Raw genomic sequence first — 26,000 nt, forward strand, 5'->3', positions numbered from 1 at the left:
CAGTCTAGCACCTGAGGCAGAGGCCATGGAGCCATCCCCAGCGCTGGGGCCATCTTTGCTCCAATGGAGCCTTGGCTGCGGGGGGAGAAGAGAGAGAGACAGAGAGGAAGGAGAGGGGGAGGGGTGGAGAAGCAGATGGGCGCTTCTCCTGTGTGCCCTGGCCGGGAATCGAACCCTGGACTTCCACACGCCAGGCCGATGCTCTACCCCTGAGCCAACCGGCCAGGGCCTTAATCCCTTCACTTTTGTCACTGAGTTCCCAATCCCTCCTTCCCTCTGAGAGCTGTCAGTCTATTTTCTGTAACTATGGATTTGTTTCTGTATCTATTTTGTTTGTTTGTTAGTTTATTTTGTTTATTAGATTTCACATATAAGTGAGATCTTATGGTATTTGGCTTTCTTTGCCTGACTTATTTCACTTAGCATAATAATCTCCAGATCCATCCATGCCATCAAAAAGGTTAAGATTTCCTACTTTATTTTTACAGCCACATAGTATTTGACTGTGTAAATGAACCATAGTTTTTCTAAACTACCCATTCACTGATAGACACTTGAGCTGTTTTCAGATCTTAGCTGTTGTAAATAATGCTGCAATGAATATGGGGCTACATATCTTCTTTGGAATGACTGTTTTGGGATTTGGGGGATGTATTCTAGAAGTGAGAGAGCTGGGTCATAAATTAGTTCCATTTTTAATTTTTTGAGTAAACACCATACTGTTTTCCACAGTGGCTGTACCAATAGGCATTCCCACCCACAGTGCAGGAGGGTTCCCTTTTCTCCACATCCTCCCCAGCACTTATTGTTTTGTTGATTTGTTAATGAGCGCCATTCTGGCAGGTGTGAGGTTGTATCTGATTGCGGTTTTAATTTGCATTTCTCTGGTGATTAGTGACAGCAAACATCTTTTTATATGTCCGTTGGCCATCTGTATGTCCTCCTCAGAGAAGTGTCTATTCAGGTTCTTAACCCATTTTTTAAAACTGGATTGTTTGTGTTCCTGTGTTGAGTTTTAAAAGTTCTGCATAAATTTTGGTTATTAAACCTTTATCAAATATAGATATATCTACGAATATGTTCTCCCATACTGTAGGGTTGTCTTTAACTTTATTAATGGTTTCTTTTGCTATGCAAAGCTTTTTAGTTTGATGTAGTCCCATTTGTTTATTTTGTCCATTATTTCATTTGTCCAAGGAGATATATCCACAAAAATATTGCTATGAGAAATGTCTGAGAGTCTATAGCCTATATTTTCTTCTAGGGTTTTGTAACTTACATTTAAGTCTTTTATCCATTTTTAGTTTATTTTTGTGAATGGGATAAGTTGGTAGTCTAGTTTTATTTTATTTTTTTTGCATGTACCTGTCCATTTTTCCAAAAACCATTTATTAAAAAGTCTGTCTTTACTCCATTGTATACTCTTGCCTCCTTTGTCAAATATTAATTGACTATAAAAGTGTCGGTTTATTTCTGGGTTCTCTGCTTTCTTCCATATATGGCTGTTCTTATTCCAGTACCAGGCTGTTTTGATTACAAGGATCTTGTAATATAGCTTATATCAGGAAATGTGATACTTCCCAATTTATTCTTGATTTTCAAGATTGCTGAGGCTACGTGGGTTCATTTTGTTTCCATATAAAGTTTTAGAAAATTTGTTCTAGCTCTGTGAGGTAGGCTATTGATATTTTAATAAGAATTGCATTGAATCTATAGATCACTGTGAGTAGCATGGACATTTTAATGATGTTAATTCTTATCCATGAATGCAGTATATGCTTCCACTAGTTTGTATCTTCTTCAATTTCTTTTTTTAATTTTTTTTATTGATTTTAACTTGTTGTGTTTACATAGTTACAAGTGTTCCTGAATATATCTCTCTCCCTCCCCCCGTGTTCTCCTTGATACCCCCTTTGTCCCCTCCCCTCACCTACTTCCCCTTTTCTCCATGATTTACTATCCTGCCCTCTATCTCTTTGTGTTATGTGTATACACTTTCACTAATGTCTTTACTTTCTTTGAAATCCTCCTCTCATCCCCTTTCCCTCTAACTGCTTTCCCTCTGGACTCTATGACCACTTCTCTGCCTCTCTTCTGTTCTCAGTTCACATTTTCATTGGAGTCCTCATATGAGTGAGGTCATATGATATTTTTCTTTCTCAGCCTGGTTTATTTCGCTTAGCATAAGAGACTCCAGGTTCATCCATGTTGTCGCAAAGGGTAAGATTTACTTCTTTTTCATGGCCGCATAGTATTCCATAGTGTATATGTACCCTGCTTTTTTCATCCACTCGTCAACTGATGGATACTTGGGCTGTTTCCAGTTCTTGGCTATCGTAAACAATGCTGTAATAAACATGGGGGGTGCATTTCTTCTTTTGAATCAGTGATTTGATATTCTTAGGATATATTTCTGGAACTGGGATAGCTGGGTCAAAAGGCAGTTCAATTTTTAATTTTTTGAGGAATCTCCATATTGTTTTCCAAAGTAGCTGCACCAGTCTTCATTCCCACCAGCAGTGCAGGAGGGTTCCCTTTTCTCTACACCCTCACCAGCACTTGTTATGTGTTGTTTTGTTAATGAGCACCAACCATTCTGACAGGTATGAGGTGATATCTCATTGTGGTTTTAATTTGCATTTCTCTAATGATTAGTGATGTTGAACATTTTTTCATCTGCCCATTGGCCATCTGTATGTCCTCTCTGGAGAAGTGTCTATTCATTTCTTTTGCCCAATTTTTGATTGGATTGTTTACTTTCCTGGTATTGAGTTTTACATGTTCTTTATAGATTTTGGTTATTAATGCCTTATTGGACATGTTTGCAAATATGTTCTTCCATTGTGTGGGTTGTCTTTTTACTTTGCTCATGTTGTCTTTTGCTGTGCAAAAGCTTTTTAGTTTGATATAGTCCCATTTGTTCATCCTGTCCTTTATTTCACTTGCCTGTGGAGTTAAATCAGCAAATATATTGTGGCAAGAGATGTTGGAGAGCTTACTGCCTATGTTTTCTTCCAAGATGATCATAGTTTCACAACTTACATTCAAGTCTTTTATCCATTTTGAGTTTACTTTTGTGAGTGGTGTAAGTTGGTGGTCTAGTTTCACCTTTCTGCATGTATTTGTCCAGTTTTCCCAGCACCATTTGTTGAAGAGACTGTCTTTACTCCATTGTATGCTCCTACCTCTTTTGTCCAATATCAATTGGCCATAAAGGTGTGGATTTATTTCTGGATTCTCTGTTGTGTTCTGTTGATCTGTATGCTTCTTCTTATGCCAGTACCAAGCTGTTTTGAGTACAATGGCCGTGAAGTATAACTTGAAATCTGGAAGTGTGATACCCCCTGCTTTATATTTCATTTTCAAGATTGCTCAGGCTAATCGTGTTCTTTTCTGGTTTCATATAAATTTTTGGAGTATTTGTTATTTTATATCTTTGAAGTATGACATTGGTGTTTTAATAGGAATTGCATTGAATTTATATATTGCTTAAGAGTATTATAGACATTTTAATAATATTTACTCTTCCTATCGTGAGCATGGTATCTGCTTCCACTTGTTTGTATCTTTCTTGATTTCTTTTATCAACATTTTATAATTTTCTGAATACAGGTCTTTAACCTCCTTGGTTAAATTTACTCCCAGGTACTGTATTTTTTTGGTTGCAGTAGTGAAGGGGATTATTTCCTTAATTTCTTTTTCAGACAGTTCATTGTTGCTGTATATAAATGCCTCTGGTTTCTGAATATTGATTTTATATCCTGCCACCTTGCTGAATTCATTTATCCAGTCCAGTAGCTTTTTGACTGAGACTTTAGGGTTTTCTATGTACAATATCAAGTCATCAGCAAATAATGAAAATTTTACTTCTTCTTTACCAATTTCGATGACTTTTATTTCTCCTTCTTGTCTGATTGCTGTGGCTAGGACTTCCAGAACTATGTTGGATAAGAGTGGTGAAAGGGAGCACCCCTGCCTTGTTCCTGTTCTTAAGGGGATTTCTTTTAATTTTGCCCATTGAGTATGATGTTGGCTGTGGGTTTGTCATAAATGGCATTTATTATGTTGAGGTACGTTCTCTGTATTCCCACATTGCTGAGAGTTTGGATCATAAATGGGTGCTGGATTTTATCAAATGCTTTTTCTGCATCTATTGAAATTACCATGTGGTTCTTATCTTTACTTTTGTTTATGTGATGAATCACATTGGTTGATTTGCAAATATTGTACCAGCCTTTCCTCCCCAAAATAAATCCCACTTGATCATGATGTATGATTTTTTTCATGTATTGCTGGATCTGATTTGCTAATATTTTGTTGAGAATTTTAGCATCTAAGTTCCTCAGAAATATTGACCTATAGTTTTCTTTCTTTGTAGTGTCTTTGCCTGGTTTTGGAATGAGGATTATGTTTGCCTCATAAAGAAGTTTGGAAGGTTTCCTTCCTCTTGAATTTTTTTGAAATAGCTTGAAAAGGATAGGAGTTAGTTCTTCTTTGAATATTTGGTAAAATTCACCTGTGAAGCCATCAGGTTTGTTTGTTGGGAGTTTTTTGATAATTGTTTCGATCTCTTTTGTTGTAATCGGTCTGTTTAGGTTTTCTGATTCTTCCAGATTGCTTTTTGAATGATTACATTTTTCAAGGAATTTGTTCATTTCATCTAGGTTGTTGCAGTTTTGACATACAGTTCTTCATAGTATTTTCTTACAATCCTTTGAATTTCTGCTGTGTCAGTTGTTACTTCTTCACTCTCATTTCTAATTTTATTTATTTGAGCCCTCTCTCTTTTTTTTTTTTGATGAGTCTGGTTAAAGGTTTATCAATCTTGTTTACCTTTTCAAACAACCACCTATCTGTTTTATTGATTTTCTATATTGTTCTTTTACCCTCTATATAATTTATTTCTACTCTGATCTTTATTATTTCCTTTATTCTACTTCCTCTGTCTTTGTTTGTTGTTCTTTTTCTATTTCTTTTAGATGAAGAGTTAAGTTGTTAATTTGAGCTTTTTCTTGCTTCCTCTGTATGCCTATAATGCTATGAACTTTACTCTCAGGACAGCTTTTTTTGTGTCCCATAAATTTTGAGTTGTTGTATGTTCATTTTCATTTGTTTCGAGGAAGTTTTTAATTTCTTCCTTGATCTCACTGTTAACCCATTCATTATTTAATAGCATGCTATTTAGTCTCCAAGAGTTTGATTGTTTTTCAGTTTTTCTATTGTAGTTGATTTCTAGTTTTATGCCATTGTGATGCAAGAAGGTTCCTGATATGATTTCAATCTTCTTAAATTTATTAAGACTTGTTTTGTGTCCTAACATGTCATCTATCCTAGAGAATGTACTGTGAACCCTTGAAAAGAATGCATATTCTGTTGCTTTGGGGTGAAAGGTTCTGAAGGTATCTTTTAAGTCCAGTTGATCTAGTGTGTCATTTAAGGCCACTGTTTCTTTGTTAATTTTTTTTCTGGAAGTTGTATCTATTGATGTTAGTGGGGTATTAAAATCCCCTATTATTATAGTACTGCTGTTGATCTCACCCTTTTAGTCCATCAAAATCTATTCTATATATTTAGGTACTCCTATATTAGGTGCATATATACATATAATACTTATATCTTCCTGTTGTAATGCTCCTTTTATCATTATGTAGTGAATTTCTTCATCTCTTACTATAGCCTTTGTTTTAAAGTTTATTTTGTCATATATTAGTATTGCTACCCCAGCTTTATTTCTGTTTCGTTTGTATGAGATATTTCTTCCATCCTTTTACTCTCAGTCTATGTGTATCTTTTGTTCTGAGGTGTGTCTCTTGTAGACAGTGTATGTACGGGTTCTGTTTTTTATCCATGCAGCTACTCTATGTCTTTTTTTTTATTTTTTATTTATTTTTTGTATTTTTCTGAAGCTTGAAACCAGGAGGCAGTCAGACAGACTCCCGCATGCAACCAACTGGGCTCTACCTGGCATGCCTACCAGGGGGCAATGCTCCACCGATCTGGGCTGTTGCTCTGTTGCAACCAGAGCCATTCTAGCGCCTGAGGCAGAGGCCATAGAGCCATCGTCAGTGCCCAGGCCAACCTTGCTTCAATGGAGCCTTGGCTGTGGGTGGGGAAGAGAGAGACAGAGAGGAAGGAGAGGGGGAAGGGTGGAGAAGCAGATGGGCACTTCTCCTGTGTTCCCTGGCCGGGAATTGAACCCGGGACTTCTGCACGCCAGGCCGACGCTCTACCACCAAGCCAACTGGCCAGGGCCTTTCTTTGCTCTTTTTACAGCAAGCTCCTTAACATTTCCTGCAGAACTGGTTTGGTTGTAATGAATTCCTTTTTTTTTGGTCTGGGAAACTTTTTATTTCTCCTTCAATTTTAAATAATAATTTTGCTGGATAAAGAAGTCTTGGTTGTAGGCTCTTGTTTTGAATTACTTTGAATATTTCTTGCCTCAAGTGTTTCTGTTGAAAAGTTGAATGTCATCCTTATGGTGGCTCCTCTATAGGTAATTGACTTCTTTTCTCTTGCTGCTTTTAGTATTTTTTCTTTATCTCTTGACTTTGGTATTTTAATTATGATGTTTCTTGATGTAGGCCTCATTGGGTTTCTCTTTAGCTAACCTCTCTGTGCTTCTTGAACATATGTGACTTTTTCCTTCATCAATTTAGGAAAGTTTTCAGCTATGATTTCTTCAAACAGGTTCTCTATCCCTTATTCTTCTCTTCTTTTTCAGGAATCTCTATGATGCAGATGTTATTTCTCTTCATATTGTCAGAGTTTTCGTATAGTTTCCTCAAACTTTTTGAACCTTTTTTTTTTTTGCTGTTCTGTTTCTGTATTTTTATTTATTTTGTTCTCTAATTCACTGATTCTATTCTCTGCTTCATCCAGCCTGATTTTGATTCCTTCTAATGTAGTCTTCATTTCTGATATTATAATTGTCATTTCTGACATTTTTTTTTATGATTTCAGTGTCCTTTTTGATGCTTTCAATTTCTTTATTTAGGCACTCATTAAGTCCATCCATTGTAGCTCTGAGATCTTTAAGCATCCAAACAATCATTATTTAAAACTCTGCATCTGGTAATTTGGTTACTTCTATCTCATTCAGTTCTTTTTCTGGGAATTTCTCTTGTTGATTTAAATGGATTACATTTCTCTGTCTTCCCTTTTTATTTTCTGGTGTGGTTGGCAAGCTTGTTGGGGTTGTGGATCTAAGGATGGTATATGGAATGCGGCCTCTCCTCCAGTCCTTTATCCCTCAGCCTCTGCTGGTTGCTCGAATTTTAATTCTCCTTAAAAGTAGAGCTACTTAAAAGTCTTTATTTCCCTGCTGTTTGTTTGCTGAGCCCAGTTGGGAACTTCTGTGTTTAAGACAGGGGTAGTGGATGTATCTTGTGCTTTGGCCCCAGTTGAAACTCTATCCCGGAATGCAGTGAGTGTGGCCTCTGCAAACCAGAGGTGTGGTCTGCCCAATTACTCTCTGAGGGTGGAGTGCATTCTCCATATCAGAAGGGGGAGGTGTAGCTCAGGTCTTCATGGAAAACTGAGTCACTGTGCCTCTCCTTTACTTCCTTCTTTCTGAATTGCCTTTCTTGCTAATTGGACCTGGAGAGCTTTTTGGAGGTGGGTCAATGGGCTAGACGCTAGGCTTGTGCTGGATGGAGAAAGTGACCCTCCCTCAGATATGTCCATCTTGGCACTAGAGAATGAGTCTGCTCAGGTATTCTTCTCCCCATCACCATTTGTGTCCCCATGCCTTGATCTCCCCCTCTCCTCATGCAAGACTGGTCCTTTCAGCCCTCCTCACCCCCATAGTCCCAGGCAAGTGGCTGTGAGCAATATTTTCTGCACTAACCCTTTAAGGCTGCAACTTCTTTTCCAGCCATTTGCTACAGACAGGAATCTCGCTCTTCTCCCCACTCAATGCTGTAAGGCTGTCTCCTCCAGTGTCTGGGTTTCTAGGCTGGGGCTCCAGTCCTGAGACTGAGGACCCCTGCTTCTCAGGGTCTCTCTCCCCACAATGAGAAACCCTCCAGACCTTCAGCTGTCCCTTGCTCCTCAGAGTGGGGGAGCCCCCACTGTGTCCCACACTTCCTACCAGACTCAATGTGGTTTCTTCTGTGTTCCTTGGTTTTCGAGTCTTGTTCTTTTAGTCCAAAGTTGGTTTTTCATGATGATTGTTCTTAAATTAATTTGTAATCCAGTTTGGTTACATGAGGTGGCAGTTTGTATGTCTGCCTACTCTGCTGCCATCTTGGAATTGTCTATGTAAGGTAGTCTTTATTAAAAATAAAAACTTCTGTTCTGTGGGGGATAACTGTGGAAACCATCACCTGTTCCTTCCTCCATAGTGTTACCTGTATCTTCTTCAATTTCTTTTTCTTTCTTTCTTCCTTTGTGTGTGTGTGTGTGTGTGTGTGTGTGTGTGTGTGTGTTTTGTAATTTTCTGAGTACAAGCCTTTTACCTCCTTGGTTAAATTTATCTCTAGGTAATATTTTGGTTGTTGTTGTTGCAATAGTAAATGGGATTCTTTTTTTAATTTCTTTTTCTAATAGTTCATTATTGATATATAAAAATGCCACTAATTTCTGAACATTAATTCTATATCCTGATGATTTGCCAAATTCTTTTACTGGGCCTACTAGTCTTTTGGTGGAAACATCAGTGTTTTCTATGTACAGTATCATCTTGTCAGCAAATAATTACAGTTTTACTTTTTTCATATTTGGATGCTTTTTATTTCTTCTTCTTGTCTAATTGCTGTGTCTAGGTTTTCCAAGAATATATTGAATATGTATGGTGATAGAGGGAACCCCTGTCTTGTTTCTGATCTTAAGGGGCTTGCTTTTAGTTTTTGACCACTGAGTATGATTTTCACTGTCAGTTCGTCATTTATGGCCTTTATTATGTTGAGGTAAGTTCCCTTTATTCCCATGTTGCTGAGAGTTTTTTTATCATAAATGGGTGCTGGATTTTATCGAATGCTTTTTCTGCATCTATTGGTATGATCGTGTGATTTTTATTCCTTTATTTTGTTTATGTGATGAGTCACATTTATTAATTTGCATATACTGTACCAGCCTTGACTCCCTGGAATAAATTTCAATTCATCATGCTGTATAATCACTTTAATGTATTGCTGGATTTAGTTTGCTAATATTTTGTTGAGAATTTTAGCATCTATGTTCATTAGGAATATTGGCCTTTACTTTTCTTTCTTTGTAGTGTTTTTACTTGGTTTTGTAATTAGGATAATTCTGGCTTCATAAAATGAGCTTGCAAGTCTTCCTTCTAGAATTTTTGGGAATAACTTGAGATGGGTAGATGTTAGTTCTTCCTTGAGTGTTTGGTAAAATTTTCCTGTGAAGCCATTTGGTCCAGGACATTGGTTTGCTAGGAGTTTTTTGTTTGTTTGTTTGTTTGTTTGTTTTACAGTTTCAATTTAATTTATTGTGATCAGTCTGCTCAGGTTTTCTGATTCTTCCAGATTGAATTTTAGAAGACTGTATGTTTCAAGAATTTATCCAATTTGTCAAGGTTGTCCAATTTGGGGGCAAATAGTTATTCATAATATTTTCTTACAATCTTTTGTATTTCTGTGATGTAAGTTTTTTCTTCTCTTTCAGTCAATTCTATTTATTTGAGTTCTCTCTTTCTTTCTTGATGAGTTTGGTTAAAGTTTTGTCAATCTAGTTTACCTTTTCAAAGTACCAGATCTTGGTTTCATTGATCTTTTGTTTTTTTTTTTAAGTTTCCATGTTATTTATTTTTGCTTAAATCTTTAATATTTCTTTCCTTCTTCTTCCTCTGGGCTTTATTTGTTGTTGTTTTTTAGTTTTTTAAGTGCTGGGTTAGATAGATTATTTGAGCTTTTTTTTTTTTTTTGCTTCTTTAGCTATGCCTGTAATGCTATGAACTTCCTTCTCAGGACTGCTTTTGCTGTGTCCCATAGATTTTTGAGTTGTTGTAGGTTCATTTTTACATGTTTTAATAAACTTTTGATTTTCTCCTTGATGTCATTGTTAACCCATTTGTTATTTAATAACATGATATTTAGCCTCCAAGTGTTTGAGTGTTTTTCAGTTTTTCTATTGTAGTTGATTTTTAGTTTCATACAATTTTGGTCAGAGAATATGTTTGATATGATTTCAATCTTCTTAAATTTATTGAGACATGTTCTGTGTCTTAACATGTGCTGTATTCTAGAAAAAATGCCATGTGCACTTGAGAATAATGTATATTTTTCTGGTTTGGTTCTGAAGATATCATTTAAGGCTGTTGTTTCTTTGTTCATTTGCTTTCTGGAGGATATTCACTGATTTTATTTGGGTGTTAAAATTCTCTACTATTATTGTATTGCTGTCAATTGCTTACTTTATGTCCAACAAAGTCTGGGAAAGATATACTGTATTTTTCACTTTATAAGACATACCTTTTTTATCCCAAAAGTGGAGGGGAAAATAACCATGCATATTATGGAGTGAATGTTTTGTTCGGTTTTATTAGCTGCTGCAGGGTGCTGCACTGGTAAACATATATAGAATGAGTGCCAGTGGGATGGTAATCATATCTACCATGGTAGCATGCAGAACACTGGCATCTGCTGGTGATCTGAGTGATCTCCTGGTTCCAGTTTCCACAATTGCATGCAGCACAGGAGGGAAGGCGAGTAACATTATGTGGGCACATTCATCTGGCATCATCAAGGGCAGACATGAGAGGTGCAGTGCAGTCATGGAGGGCTGTTGTGCTGCTGCTGGAGCTCTGTGTTAAGTGCTGACATCACTTGTTGCCAGGCTAATAGCATTTCATTGGCTGGCTGGCTGGCAGTTAGGGTAGGGGCCACGAGTGTGAAAATGTTTGGTCCAAACATCCTAGAGGGCTTCTGAAAAAATCTGCCCTATTAGTGCTTGACCAGTTTAGAGCACATATTAGTAAAACCACAAAAAAGAAAATTTAAAGAAGTGACGACTCATCTAGCTGTAATTCCTGGGGGTCTTACTAGCCAGTTGCAACCTCTCGACATTTCCATCATCAAACCATTTAAAGTCTTTATTCAAGAAGAGTGGAATAAATGGATGGCTGCTGATAATCATGATCTGACCCAACCGGACAAATTAAGCGATCCACTATCACTTAAGTTTGTGAATGGGTGAAAACATCATGGCAGTCAGTGAAGAATGAAACCATGGTAAGGTCATTCAAAAAATATGACATTAGCAATGCACTAGATGACACTGAAGATAGTATCATATATGAAAATAGTGAAGAAAATGACACGTTATTATGAGCAACTGAGCTTCTTAAATTCTGACACTAGGGGTGATGAGTTTCTGGGGTTCTCAGACAACTAGAAGAGTATTTGAACATTAAAGTCTCTTCTCATTTGTTTATAACAGTGCTAATGATATTAATACTGCAGTTGAGTTTACATTGTTGAAATATTATTGTGGTATATTTTATTAAATATTTTAACACACTATTTGGTTCAGAATATTTTTTTTCTTGTTTTCCTCCTTAAAACCCTAGGTGAGTCTTTTGGAGCAAAAAATATGGTGTTTATATATTTAGGAGCTCCCGTATTAGGTGTGTAAATATTTACAGTTAGTATATCCTATTGTTGAGTTTTTCCCTTTATCATTATGTAGTGAGATTCTTTGTCTCTTAACTATAGCCTTTGTTTTAAAGGCTATTTTGTCAGATATAATTATTATTGCTACCCCAGCTTTTTTTAATTTCCATTTTGCATGGAATATTTTTTTTCCATCTCTTCACTTTCATTTTATGCATGTCTTTTCTTCTGAGATGGGTCTCTTATAGACAGCATATATATAGGTTTTGTTTTCTTATTCATTTAGCGAACATGTCTTTTGATTAGAAAAATTAATCAATTTATATTAAGGTTATTATTGTTATGTATTTATTTATTACAATTTATTTCTTAAACCTATAATCCTCTTTCTCTTGAGTTTTTTTCCCTTTCCTCTTCTTACAGCAGACCCTTTATCATTTCTTGCAATACTGCTTTGGTGGTAATGAACACTTTTAGTCATTTTTTATTTGAGAAGGTCTTTATTTCTTCTTTAAATGATAACTTTGCTGGATAGAGTAGTTTTGGTTGTAGGTTCTTGATTTTCATCACTTTGAATATTTCTTGCCTCCTTTCTGACCTGAAGTGTTTCTATTGAGAAGTCAGATGACAGCCTTATGGGAGCATTTTTTGTAAGTAATTAATTGCTTTGCTCTTGTAGCTTTCAGGATTTTTTATTTGCTTTTTATCTTTGGCATTTTAATTATGATGTGTCTTAGTGTAGGCCTCTTTGGTTTCAGCTTGAATGGGACTCTATACTTCCTGACTTTGTGTTAATTTTTTCTTCACCAGGTTAGGAAAGTTTTCAGCTTATGATTTCTTCAAACAGGTTTTCTATCTTTTGCTCATTTTCTTCTTCTGGAACCACTGTGATGCCAATGTTGTTTCACAAGCTGTTGTTGCAGAGGTCTCTTAGACTTTCTTCAGCCTTCCTGATTCTCTTTTCTCTTTGCTCCTCCGCTTCTGTGCTTACACAATCTTTTCCTCTAAATCACTGAACCGATCTTCTGTTTTATCCAACCTGCTATTGATTCCTTCTAGTGAAGTTTTCATTTCAGATATTGTATTTGCCATATCTAACTGGTTTTTTATATATACATAGTTTCAATGTCCTATTCGATGCTTGCTCTCTCTCTCTGTTTAATATTATTTATTAATTAATTTATTTTATTTTATTTTAGCACGAGAGAGAGAGAGAGAGACAGGGGCAGAGAAACAAGAATGGAGAGTGATGAGAATTGAGAAGCATCAATTCATAGTTGCAGCACCATAGTTGTTCATTGATTGCTTTCATATATGTGCCTTGACTGCGATCACCAGTTAAGCCAGTGACCCCTTGCTCAAGCCAGTGACCTTGGGTTCAAGTTAGCAACCTTGGGGTCATGTCTATGGCCCCACACTCATTCCAGCACTCAAGCTGGTGAGCCTGCCCTTGAGCTGGATAAGCCTGTGCTCAAGCCAGTGACCTTGGGGTTTTGAACCTGGGTCCTCAGCATCCTACACCAATGCTCTATTCACTGCACCACTACCTGATCAGGCAAAAAAAAAACTTTTATACAATTTGTAATTTCAACTCTTGCTATTCAATAGGCATAAAATTTCAGTTATGCAGCATGAGTAAGTTCTAGAGATTTGCCGATGAGATTATTATGCTTTTAATTAACAGTACTGTGTACTTAAAATTTCTTTGAGGTTAAATCTCATGTTGTTCTTATCACAAAAATAGAAATAAATGGGATTTTATTTAAAGTATTTTTTGATATTTGTATAAGTATTGTAACTTATTTTTAGGCAGTTTCCACCAGGCTGCTGTTCCTTTTGCTCAGAAGGAAATTCAAGCACAGAATCCTACAAATAATCATCCTAATATTCCCCATATCTTTAATGACTACCTGTTCACTATCTTAATAATATTATTTTTTTGCTTCTTAATTTAATTACGATTTTTATATTCTCTGACTGAACCCACCAATAACAAATATTTTCAATTAAAAGTTAATGGCAAATATATAAATGTAAAAAAATGACTTAAAATGTTTCTGCCCTGAATAAATATATTTTGAACTATGCTCATAAATCAGCAAACTTAACTTTTGTTGTGGCTTGAGTTATTTTCTAGCTAAACTTTTATCTCAATTTAATTCCTATGACTGTATCTCCTTAATGGTTTGTTAGGGGTGTTGTGGAGTCTGAAGTGTTATCTGCTCCTCCACCTTCTTAGATCCAGATGCTGTTAACTGAAGGGTAGGTCAGTCAAATTAGAATAAATCTTGCACAGACCCCATCTGTAGAAATAATACTTATGTCACTTATCCAATATGGCTAAAAGATATTGAATATGTTTTTATTGCTAATTAAATTACTCCTTAATAATTCTAAAGATATACTTGTTATTTTTACCAAAATCATAGAATAAATCTCATGTAGATTAACTATAATTAGTATGTATATATATATGCTTATATGTGTTTCATAGCTTTGCATTATATGCAGTAGTCACTACAATATTAACTACCAAAACTAAAAATTCTATTTTATTAAGGTATAGATTATATCAGTATTTTTAAATCTTTCATACAAAATTCTATACTCAAACTTCAAAATATATATTCTCAATTGTTATTTGAATCTAAAAAATAAAAATAATATTGTGCTATGTTAAATTAAAAGCAGTGGAAAAGATTTCTTCTTTGTTTTCCATGTCTTACCTCTTTTGAAAAAAAAAATCACTGAATTTTATTTTGAACCAGTATTACATCAGGGCAATATCTCTGTCCTGGTTTACATCCACTGTTCAATCTACGTAGACTTTAGACTTTCACTTTTAAATTTCCTTGTCTATCTATTTCCATGTTGATTAGTCTATAGATAATACATCCACACAGCAAATGTTTATTGAGTGCTTACAGTGTGACAGGCAGTAGTTTAGGTTTCTTTTACTGAAAGTGAATAAACCGAACATCACTGCCCTTCTGGAGTTCATAGTGCTCTAATCAGAGTTGGGGTGCTAATTGTAGTGAGCACTGTGTCTCTGTTGGCAATTTCCCAGCATTTAGACATTGCAAAACCAACTTTAAAAAAATCTTAGCTGTTTGCTTTCTAGATATTTGTAATATTTTTACAGACGATAAATAATGATTATGATGTTTCTCTCATGTAAATCCTGATTAAAATATGCCTTCTGCAAAAACAGAGCCTTTTGTAAATTAGAATAGAATACTGTTTATGTAGCATACGGACTATCTGCCTTCTGGGGAAGAAAATTTCCCAGAAGGCTATGATTGTTTCTTTTATCCTACTAGCCATGTAGCCCTCCCCATTAGCCAACAACTGGAATTAAACTTTGTACTTTGTGGCTTTACTGGGTTGAGTTGTTTGTTTTTTTGTTCACTGAAATATTGGTTATACCATCAGCTTTTGTAACCAATGGAATATTATTTACTTTCTCTTCTTTGGCTGTAGTCACCTAGCTTGTTTTGAGATAATAAACTACTTTTTACTTTTCACCATTTTCCAAGAAGACTTGTGCTGTATAATATGAAAACTGTATTCAAAGTGTTAATGTAATTTTCATTTTTGAACACCAGTTACACATTATGACCTACATAAAAATGCGTTTTATTTACATCAAATTTTTAGCATAGTCTTACAAATTTTAAAATTAACTTGATGAAAGACTATGCTATTTTTCAGTAGAATTGATTAAATACTTGTTTTACATGTAAGCTTTATATGATGTATTTTTTTAATCTAGAAAACAATTAAATGATGATATTTCTTTTAGGACATATCTTCAGTTTTGTTAATTAAAATATAGTAAGGTTGACTATATTAACAAGTAGATCCAAGCAACGTATTAGAAAACTAAATCTTTTTCTTGAATATTGAGAAGTTTCTAGAAGTACATACATACATACATAATACATACAATGAAACCAAACCATCTAGCAATTGTTCATTTTGTCTAATGTAGTTCCTGAATGAAGACAGGTCAAACTCTTTCAGAATATCAGTGATGCTCTCTTACCATATTAAACCTTAAATAAACTTGTAATCCAATTTAAAAGGCTAAATGATATTAGAAAAGGGAATGCTTGTGAATGTGAACAGCATAGAGATTCTTTTATCCAGGATTTTTTTTTTCTCTGTCCTGGCTTATACTGGATGCTACCCATTTGTATAAACACATACAATGTTGTTCAGCACACTGTGATGTCATTCCTTACATGTTCCTCATTATACTGCATACTCCATGAGAACATCATGGCTTTATCTCAGAGTCTGGTCAGTGCCAGGCATAGTTGGCAACCAATCATTACACGTGCATGTGTAACCATGTGTAAGAAAACTCTAATTAGCTTCTCTTTCTTTGGTTTTGCCTTTTGCAATTGCTCTTATTTTCTTTCGCTGGCTTAAGTTGTTGTTTCTATAGAAATTTTAAATATATAATTAACTAATCATTTGGTTCTTAAGTAGTAATTTGGTATATAATTAAATGATCTTATGATCACTGTGTTCAGTAATCTGACTTTCTTGAAGTTTATTAAAATAATATGTACTTATTTAAATAAAAACTGTATGTTACAGTGGTGAAATGTTCTTTGTTTATATTTATAATGAGTGTCTTGCAATTTTTTTTGTATTTAAATTTGACCTGTATTCAAGGAATATATGAACTGTGTTTAAAAAAGTCAAATGAAACAAATGCTTTTTAACAATGAAAAATAGCAGTTCTCTGCCTTGTGTCTTCCCACACCCAGTCTAGCTGCACACAGTCTAGCTTTTGGTATTTACAGCCAAAATCTTAAATGATTTACTTATTGCTATTTCTTGATTTATCAATTTTGAGTAATAAAAATAGGAGCGAAAGGCATGTAAATAAAATCTTGAAATAAAATCTAAGCTATTGTAAACAACAGTAGAATTCTGCACAGGTTGTTTTGGTCCACAAAGATCACATAGAAATATTAGGTCTTCCATATTGCTTTTAATAATAACCATATTGCTAAATCTTCCATTAGCAGTTATCAAGCTGGTGCTCACTCATCTTTCTATATTCTTGACAACACGGATGGAATTCAGTGTTTAAATTGATGCTAGCCTGATGACATAAAGTGGTATCTCACTGGTTTCTTAATTTGCATCTTTTTGACAACTACTGATTTTGAGCATTTTAAACTGTATTTGATATTTATTCTGGCTTCTCCTACTGAGACACTGTCTTTTAGATTTTTGCTCACTTTTCTATTAGTTTCCTCAGAGTATATTATCTAAATTTAATTCCTTGTTCATTTTAGGTATTTCCTGTTTTTCTATAAAACTTATCTATGGTATCCTTTACTGAATTTTTTTTTCCCTTTACTAAAAATTTATCATTTCTATTTAACCAAATTCACCAGTTTTATGCTTTATTATTTATATTTTTAAGTCTTATTTCAGAATTGTATTTTACTTTTAAATCTCAAAATTAGCTAATTTTAAATTATCTTTGAAAAGATAACTTTCACATTTAAAACTCGTTAATCTTAGCCCTGGCCCGTTGGCTCAGCGGTAGAGCGTCAGCCCAGTGTGTGGAAGTCCCTGGTTCAATTCCCAGCCAGGGCACACGGGAAAAGCACCCATCTGCTTCTCCACCCCTTCCCCTCTCCTTTCTGTCTGTCTCTCTCTTCCCCTCCCGCAGCCAAGGCTCCACTGGAGCAAAGTTGGCCCGGGTGCTGAGGATGGCTCCCTGGCCTCCGCCTCAGGCACTAGAATGACTCCAGTTGCAATGGAGCAATGCCCCTATGGGTAGAGCATCGCCCCCTGGTCGGCATGCCGGGTGGATCTTGGTCAGGCTCATGCAGGAGTGTCTCTCTGCCTCCTTGCTTCTCACTTCAGAAAAATGCAAAAGACCAAAACCAAACAAAACAAAACTCAATTTCATTGGAATTAAATTTTATAATGAGCTAGGTTTAAATTTTTTGTCATAATTGAAGGCATTTTTTTTCTTTATGCAGTGAGTCAACATTAACCTTTCCTTTTACTTTGTGATATTACCTTTATTACACATAAATCTCTTACTAATGTGTTGGTTTATTTCAAACCTCTATATTCCTGCTAACTGCTAAACAAAGATGGCATCTGCTGTCATTCATCTCTTCAATGTCTATGGCAGACCTTGCTAACTGAACACAGTATTCGTTCCAGCTGCAGATTCAGATTTATCTCCATACTGCTTTCCCTGTAGTTACTACCAGTCATTAATGTTGGTGTGTGAATGAAAACCCATTTACTATCTGTACACTACTAACACCTATAATTTTGGGGGCCTTCAGAATGCTTAGTTTAGCCTAAGAAAGTTATGAGCTGAATCTTTCAAATTAAAGAAGGAAGAGGCTAGAAAAATGAGTGGTTAAATAGTAAATGGATCTGGAAATTTCAAATTCAGATAAGTATTAAGGTAATAATGTTTACATTATGATTATAAGGTGAAAATGTTTACTACCAATTTGTAAATTGTGTAAAGGCCTACAAAGCACATTAAGTATGTATTAAAGAGGCAATTGAAATCAGTCATGTTTTCAGTTGAGAAATTTGAGACAAATAATTTTATTGTATATATTTATATTTTAAATTTTTTACTAAATTTATTGAGGTGACATTGGTCTATAAGATCATATAGATTTCAGGCACACATTTCTATGATACATCATCTGTATATTGCTTTGTGTGTCTACCACCTAAAATCAAACCATGTTCCATCACCATACATTTAAAATTTAATCACCAAAAGTTTATACCTTACAAATCAATGTAAGAGTAGGAAATAAAATATGCACCTCTTGGAAATGCATTGCATGCTGTCTCGGTGATCTTTGTTTTGTATCAAACAATGGATTTAAAGTTCTCCAAACTAAATTGTAGAAAAGCATTTCACACGTGCTTGAAGATTCATAAAGCAATGAACTATTACCTTTATTTGAGGTTAAATATATTTTGTTCTATGAAGTCATTGAACTAATTGTGACATAAATTAGAAGTTAACTTTCAAAGCAGTAACAATTATTTGTCTCTATTAACAGGGCTACTCTAATGTGATGCTGAGATTGAACTTACCCAGGACTTGATATCAAGGTTAACTTCAAAGTCTTGTGGAAGATCTGGAAGAAATAGGTAAGTGGCCTTTTGTTAATAATTCTCTCTTGTTCATTGTGCTGATTTCTGTTTTTCTAATGTTTATTTTATTTTAGTTTTTAATTTTTTAGTTAAATATTATCTTTACCCAAGATTTTTAAAAAGCTACCAGTGAACCATAGAGACATGTCAAGAATGGCAATTGGAATGTTACCGCTGTCTCTCCTCTTGGGCTTCCCATGTCCCTCCTTGTTGTGCTCGCTCTTCCTATTAAACTTGGTCTCATGCTTTTTGAAAATTAACATAAAATTGAAGGAGAATATGATTTTGTTTTGAAATATTGAAATTATTCAGCAAGAAAAGCCTGTGGGTTATTTTCTGTTACCGTTATGTTGGTCTTTTATTCTGATGCTTTAGTGTTATTTTAAGATTCAGTTGATATTGAGGTTTTGAGGGCATCTTGAAATATCAGAGAAGAAAGAGAATAACATACTTACAATATTTTTTCTTGAAAGTTTGATATTTCTCATAAACTTTTGAGACCCAGCAAATCAGCTATTTAGAAAGCATTTGTTTTCTTTTTTAGTTAAATTTATTAGGATGACAATGGTTAATAAAATTATATAGGTTTCAAGTGTACATTTTTATGGTACATGAACTGTATACTGTATGGTGTCCCTGCCACCCAGTCAAATATTCTATTACCATATATTTGACCCCTTTATCCTTTCACACCTCCCATCCTCCTTCCCTCTGTGTAAAGCCAGTAACTGCCGGCACCATCACAGCCACCTGGCCAACACAGGTTCAGGTTGTAAAGAAGCAATTGAGCCAAAAGCTGGTGTCCATTTTCCTTTATTCTAGACTCGCATTTGGCAAGTGAGTAAACACAAACATACTGGGCTCTGAAACCCACTTATTCAGTGCTCACAAAGCTACTGACACATCCGAGTTTTCCTAGAATCAAAGGCTTCCACCTCACCAGTCTTATTCACCTCTATTGCCCATCTCCTTCTCCTCCATGAACTGGCTTCTCCTTCCCCCATTCTGCCATTTTGACTGCCTTCTCCACGTGGCTTCACTGCCCTACTACCATATGGGCTTCTCTTCTCTACAAGAATGTGGCCACTCTCCCCAAAATGGCCTCCTAGCTCCACCTTTTAAAACCTTTTGGCACGAAAGTCCCTCCTCCAGCACGTATTAGCATAACCAAGCCTCTTCTCAAGCAAGAAGGGCATTAATATTATCACCTGGGTGACGAGCAGCTCCATCTTTAACAAAAAGAGTGAACAAATCCAGAAAATACAGATTTTGCAACTCATTTGCCTGACACTCTGGTAACCATAACACTGTTATGTGTCCATGAGTTATTGTTTGTTATTTTTTTTTAATATGCACGTCTTTAAATCTAATGGTAGTTTCCTCTGGTAACTGTATCAATTTAGAAAATTTTAAATCCACTGTTTGGTCCAAAGCAAGGACTATGGAGGCAGCATGAGATGCATTTCCATGAGATGTATATTTTATTTCCCATTCTTACTCAATATATACAGTTTCTATAAAATTAGTTCTTTTATATCATTATTGAACCATGGTATACACACAGTATGTCACAGGTGGTTAAATTAGTAATAATATAATTATAAAGAGAAAACAAAAAAAAATTTACATGAGGAAAATCTCTCTCTATATTTTACCCATCAAAACAAGGAAACCATGGTGTCTTGGCTTCCTCAGAATTTTTTTTTTTTGCCTACCCCACTTTAGAATTTTTTAATGTGAGTATGCCATCAGTGTAAGACAGGCCTCAGGACCTTTACTCTGTTATCCACACTGTTCAACCTTTTCTTTTAACTTCCTCCAAATAGAGGCTCTATATCTTCCCTTAAAGATTTTTGTCAATGAGCTTGAATTCTATAGTCAAGTATTTCTCAGGTAGTTTACCTACTATTTTGTCTGTGCACTTTTACTTGTTTTGTACCAACTTTATCATTTTGCCATATATGCAAACAAAATGATTCCATTATTATTTAGCATTTAATATTTTTCCAACATTTTGAGATTTCTTACTTCCTTTTATTCTTTTATTTAAACTGATTATCTTTACTGTGGCATTACTTATGATGTAAGTAAAGCTGATATTATAATTCTTTGTTTAATATGTGGAGAGACTAAAAGACAAAAAAAATTAAATGATTTTTTTCCCAGTGAGAGAAGGGGAGATAGAGAGATAGACACTCGCATGTGCCCCAAGCAGGATCCACCCAGCATCCCCCACCAGAGGTTGATGCTCTGCCCTTCTTTGGCCATGCTTGCAACCAAGCTATTTTTAGTGCCTGAGGTAGAGGCTCTACAGAGCCAACCTTAGTGCTTGGCACAATGTGCTCAAACTAATTGAGCCATGACTATAAAGGGGAAAAGAGAGAGAGAATGGGAGAGAAGGGTGAGGGGTGAAGAAGCAGAGTTATCACTTCTCCTGTGTGCCCTGTTGGAACTCAAACCCAGGACATCCAGATACCAGGCCAACACTCTACCACAGAGTCAATCAGTTAGGGCCTAAAATTAATTGACTTGAAAAAGTATTGCTTGTTATGATTTTACAGCTAATAATAAACAACTAGGTATTATTAGAACCCATATCTGCCAACACTCAATTGTTTTTTTCTGGGCTATGTACATAATTTATGCTTACTATAGACAATGGCTAGTGATATAATCCATCTGTGTAAGGCTTTTAAATATTTAAATTTTTATTTTGGAAGTAATAGGACATTTGCTTTAATTATAGCAGGAGGATTTAGATTTATTAGCTGGAGATGCCTGGCAATGAACATCATGGAACTATGAGAGAAACAATTTTAAGAAAATATAGTAAATGAGTTTTAGAAATAAAATACTCTTCTTCCCAGAAGGGAACATAATTGTGTTTGAAGTTAGTCCTCAAAACTATTTCTGGAACTTGTTAATTAGACTTCTTCTTCTCAGATGCTTATAGTAGCAGTGTTTTATATTTTAAATGAAGACTAACCACATAATGGTGTAAATAATGCATAGGCATTATGCCAATGTTCATCTTAATAGAAATGTATATTCTAGAAAAGTGTTTTTTCTTGGAAACAGAATCATGAAGCCTAGAACTGGAGGTATTATACTGAGAGGAATAAAATGATGTTGAGAAGCAAGGGTTTGGGGGTCAGGTGGATATGGGTTTGCATTTCTGCAGCCAGTTCTTAGCTTTTTTAAATGAACTTTGCTTCATTTTCTTAAATTTTTTTCCTCAGTTTTTAAACAGTACAATGAGGGACAAATACACTGATTTTGGGTTATTGAAGAAATTTAGCACATGCTATGTAGCTGTTTTCAAGAAATATTAGTGTTCTTTTTCCTTTTCCACTTCTCTTTTTCCTTCCCCCCAAATCCTCAAAGGGAATACTTGGTGAACTCTTTCTATTTTCAAACAACTTGTTTGGAGGTTAAATAACCTGACCTAAGTTATAAATCTAAAATGTGAGCTAAAATGCTTCATAAAACTTACAACTGAGAGTGTTTGTATACATGGGTAAATGGGTAGTTGAGTGAGTTTGTGTGTGTTTTACTTCACGATATTTGCAATTATTTTCAATTTCCTTTGTAAGAGTATTAAATGCAAATAAAATTCTTATTTTAGTTATTTTAATGGAGTCAAAATAAACTTAATTCACTACTTATAGAAAATTGCTGTTTCATAAATTATTAAAATTATACATCATACGTGATGAAATATTTGCTCTGATTTTCAAGTAACTATAAAGTAAATGGACTGTACAGGAAGCTGATTTGGCTGAGTGAGAGCTTGGTCAGCGAGTCAGGTACATTGTGTGCTGACATTCTTGGAAAAAAGAAGCAGAGTAAACAAGGCTAGAAAGAGAGAGGCTATGGGTTATAGCTGTTGAGAATGCAATTGAAAATCAGATTGGCTAGAACTGAGTTATGGTCCCAAAATAAAAATACCATATGTGAACCTTGGGTAAACCATTTCAATACTCTAACACTTCATTTCTGAATCTAGAAAACAGAGATAATAATACATCTTATATAGAGTTTATTTGGGAATTAAATGTGTGAATACATATAAAGGGCATAATAAGCATTTTTTTTAAGTTTGTTGTTTTATTCTTTATTATATTAGTTTCAAAGGTTGATTGTAATATCCAGACCACCTGGTGAATATCCTGTATAACATTCTACTTTGGTCCATGAAACGGTAAAACTGAGTTCATTCTGTAAATGTGCTTGCTCTCTGTGTTTGGTTAGGGTGTGTGCTACTTCTCTACTGCTGTGTAACATATTGCGTACTTAAAGGCTTAAAACAACATAGTTATTATCTCATAGTTTCCAATGGGAAGGAGAAAATGCATGACTTAGTTCAGGTCTTACAAGGCTGCAATCAGAATACTGACCAGGCTGCCTTTTTGTTCATCTTCCAAAATCACTGGGTTTAGGCAGAATTTAGTTCATTGCAGTTGTAGGACTGCAGTCTTCAGCTCCTGGAGGCATCTAGGTCTCCTGTCCACATGCCATCTTTGTGTGCAGCCACCTCAGGTCACATCATAATAGCTCAGTTCTACAGCCAGCAGGGAGTCTCCACCGTTTGCTAGCAAGGTGGAGGCATGCATGTGCATATGCATATATGTATGACTATGCATATAAAACACATACCGTATTTCCCCATGTATAAGACTCTCTCTTTTCGGATAAAATTAGAATCTAAAAACTGGGTTTGTCTTGTATAGCAGTTGTAGATTTTTTTTTACTTGTATTTCCTGCTTTTTTGCTTTTGTATTTGCGCTCATTGTTGAAGACAGTGAGTCGTCATCAGACACAGATGAAGACAAGCTAATGGATGGGAGTTTTGACCGTGATGAGGAGTCATATGAATTTTATGATGAGCAAAACTTGAGTTTAATAATTTTATGTAATACATTTTTTTCAAATTTCGGGCCCCAAAATTAAGGTGCATCTTATACATGAGGATATATGGTATGTATGTATTAACATAATCATCGAAGTGACATCCCATAACTTTTGTCATATTGTACTGGTTAGAGGCAAGTCACAGCCCTGCCTAGAAAAAGGGAGGCAACTATGCAGGGTGTGAACATTGGCGCCTGACCTGTGGTGGCGCAGTGGGTAAAGCAGTCAAGCTGGAACCCTGAGGTCACCAGTTCAAAACCCTGGGCTTGCCTGGTCAAGGCACAAAGGGGAAACAACTACTATGAGTTGATACTTCCCACTTCTTCCCCCTCTTTCTCTCTGTGTCTCTAAAAAAATCAGAAACAAACAAAAAAACACATTGGGGCCACCCTAGGGTCTGTCTGCCACAGCCTTTTAAATTTATTGATTTAAAATTTGTTTATTATATATATTATTTTAGAATTTTACAATTACTTAATATTTAATAAAGAGGGTTATGGTCACAAATTCCAAAATTTTATTCTCAGTTGGACTTATAGTATAACTCCCAGCAGGCTATTTTCTCTGCCAAATATGTATCCATTATTTCAAGCTGGCTCACCACCAGCCTAAATACAGCCTAACCTAACACTTTCCAGAATCTGACACAACCTTAATACCCAATTGTTTGCCCCGTTATTCTGATGTGTATACTCTGACCCACATGCCTTACACCTGCCTACGCCTTTGCCAGTGTGCATCCTACTGTTTCTTTCCAGCCTCCATCTCTTCTGAAGTGCATTTACATCTCCATCACTTCCATTACATTTTTCCTGTTTCTTTCCTCCTTTTTAGCCAGCTCAAGACTTTTATTACAATAGCCTGATATCTGTATTATCCATATCTTTCATATAAGAATATCTTAAGAAATATTCACTAAATATAAAAGTACCTCCTTGATTTAGAACAGTGGTCAGTTTGAGAGTCATATTTCCAGGGACGCTCTTCTTAGATTATTCACTCTTACGTTGACTCAGTAATCTGAAGTCCACCTCAAATAACCTTTCAATTACCTTTAAGAATTCATGACCACTTACACATTTGGAGCTGATGGCACATGGGGAAAACATGACTAAATGGAGTCCAGAGGGTGGGTTGTGCTAGGCAAGCTCTAAGGGTTCTTAATGATCCCTGTCTCTTGGTTTTATACCATTTCTCCCCCTTCCATATTTACTGAAGTTCGTCTGTGTGGCCTATAAAATGTGGCACACATGATGCTTTTCAGATTAGTTTATAGAAGATATTAAGACATCTGTTTTGGGTGTTCTTTCTCTCTCGTTTCCCTCTTCTCCTCACTCTGTTTCTCTGTCTTATGACTAGCTCTGGGGGAGGTGAGCTTCCATGTCGTTCGTGGTCCATGGTGAGGAACTAAGTCCTCGGACAGGTGAGCAATAACAGACCACTTTCTGAGAAACCCTATGTTTAAATCACCCAGCTGAACCACTCTGATTCCTGGTCCTCAGAAACTGTATAAGATACTACTTTTTGTTCTAAGCTGCTAACTTCATATGTAACTTTTTATGTAACAATAGATAATTAATACAGTATGAAAATACCTTACCCCTAAAATTATTTCCACAAATTTCATTACCGTCCTTGGCTTTTTGTGTGGGAATACAAGGATTAATAGTGTACTTAATTTATTTATGGTCTGTAAGTAAATGTATGGGATAGACATACATATTTATAAGATAGTAAGCCAAGTGAGAAGCACATGTGAAATGTTTAGATTTCACCTGGAATACTGATTTTATAATATATAGAGGCCACTTTTAATCTCTTTCTCATTGATCACATCAACATTGGAAAGTAAGTTCACCTGGGACTGGGTAGGTCAGGGTGCAGGTCTGGTACTGGTTCTTTTGTAAATGAGCTGTTTGGAATAGTTATAGACACTCTGACCTTTACAGAGTTGGAGCTTGCAGAATCTAGTCTACTAACCTATCATGCTAGTTTCCTGTTGTTATTTAACTTCTTTACAGAGTTGTAAGAGTAAACTTACATGAAAACACCTAGATATATGGACATACATTTGGGGGTCTCTGCTTTCAAATGTTGAGTTCACTAGAAAATTAATACATTTCATTTCCAGGAAAGAAAACTGAGAAGTATATATCAACAAGTAACAGAGCAATGTTTTTGTTTTAAGTTCCATTAAGCTATGTTACAGGCTGCCTTTTTGAAAGGCACTTTTATTCAAGATGATACTGTCATTCTAACTTATATTTTCCTTCCTCAAATTATTTTGGATGATAAAAATACAAAATATATATTTATATTTTATGATTCTTTATATGAACCTTTATAAGGTTT

At 35.3% G+C, this 26,000-nt stretch overlaps 1 protein-coding gene across 2 annotated transcripts in view; it reads left to right on the forward strand.

The window, feature by feature from the left end:
• FOXP2 (forkhead box P2) overlaps positions 1 to 26,000 on the forward strand; it is a 661,310-nt gene that overhangs the window by 203,336 nt on the left and 431,974 nt on the right. For both annotated transcript variants that reach the window (XM_066362522.1, XM_066362526.1), the window contains exon 3: positions 18,644 to 18,734. The gene's annotated coding sequence lies outside the window, so the exon portion shown is untranslated. The remainder of the gene's footprint in view (positions 1 to 18,643; positions 18,735 to 26,000) is intronic.

This window comes from Saccopteryx leptura, chromosome 2 (genome assembly GCF_036850995.1).
Source record: "Saccopteryx leptura isolate mSacLep1 chromosome 2, mSacLep1_pri_phased_curated, whole genome shotgun sequence".
Classification (NCBI taxonomy): Eukaryota; Metazoa; Chordata; class Mammalia; order Chiroptera; family Emballonuridae; genus Saccopteryx; species Saccopteryx leptura.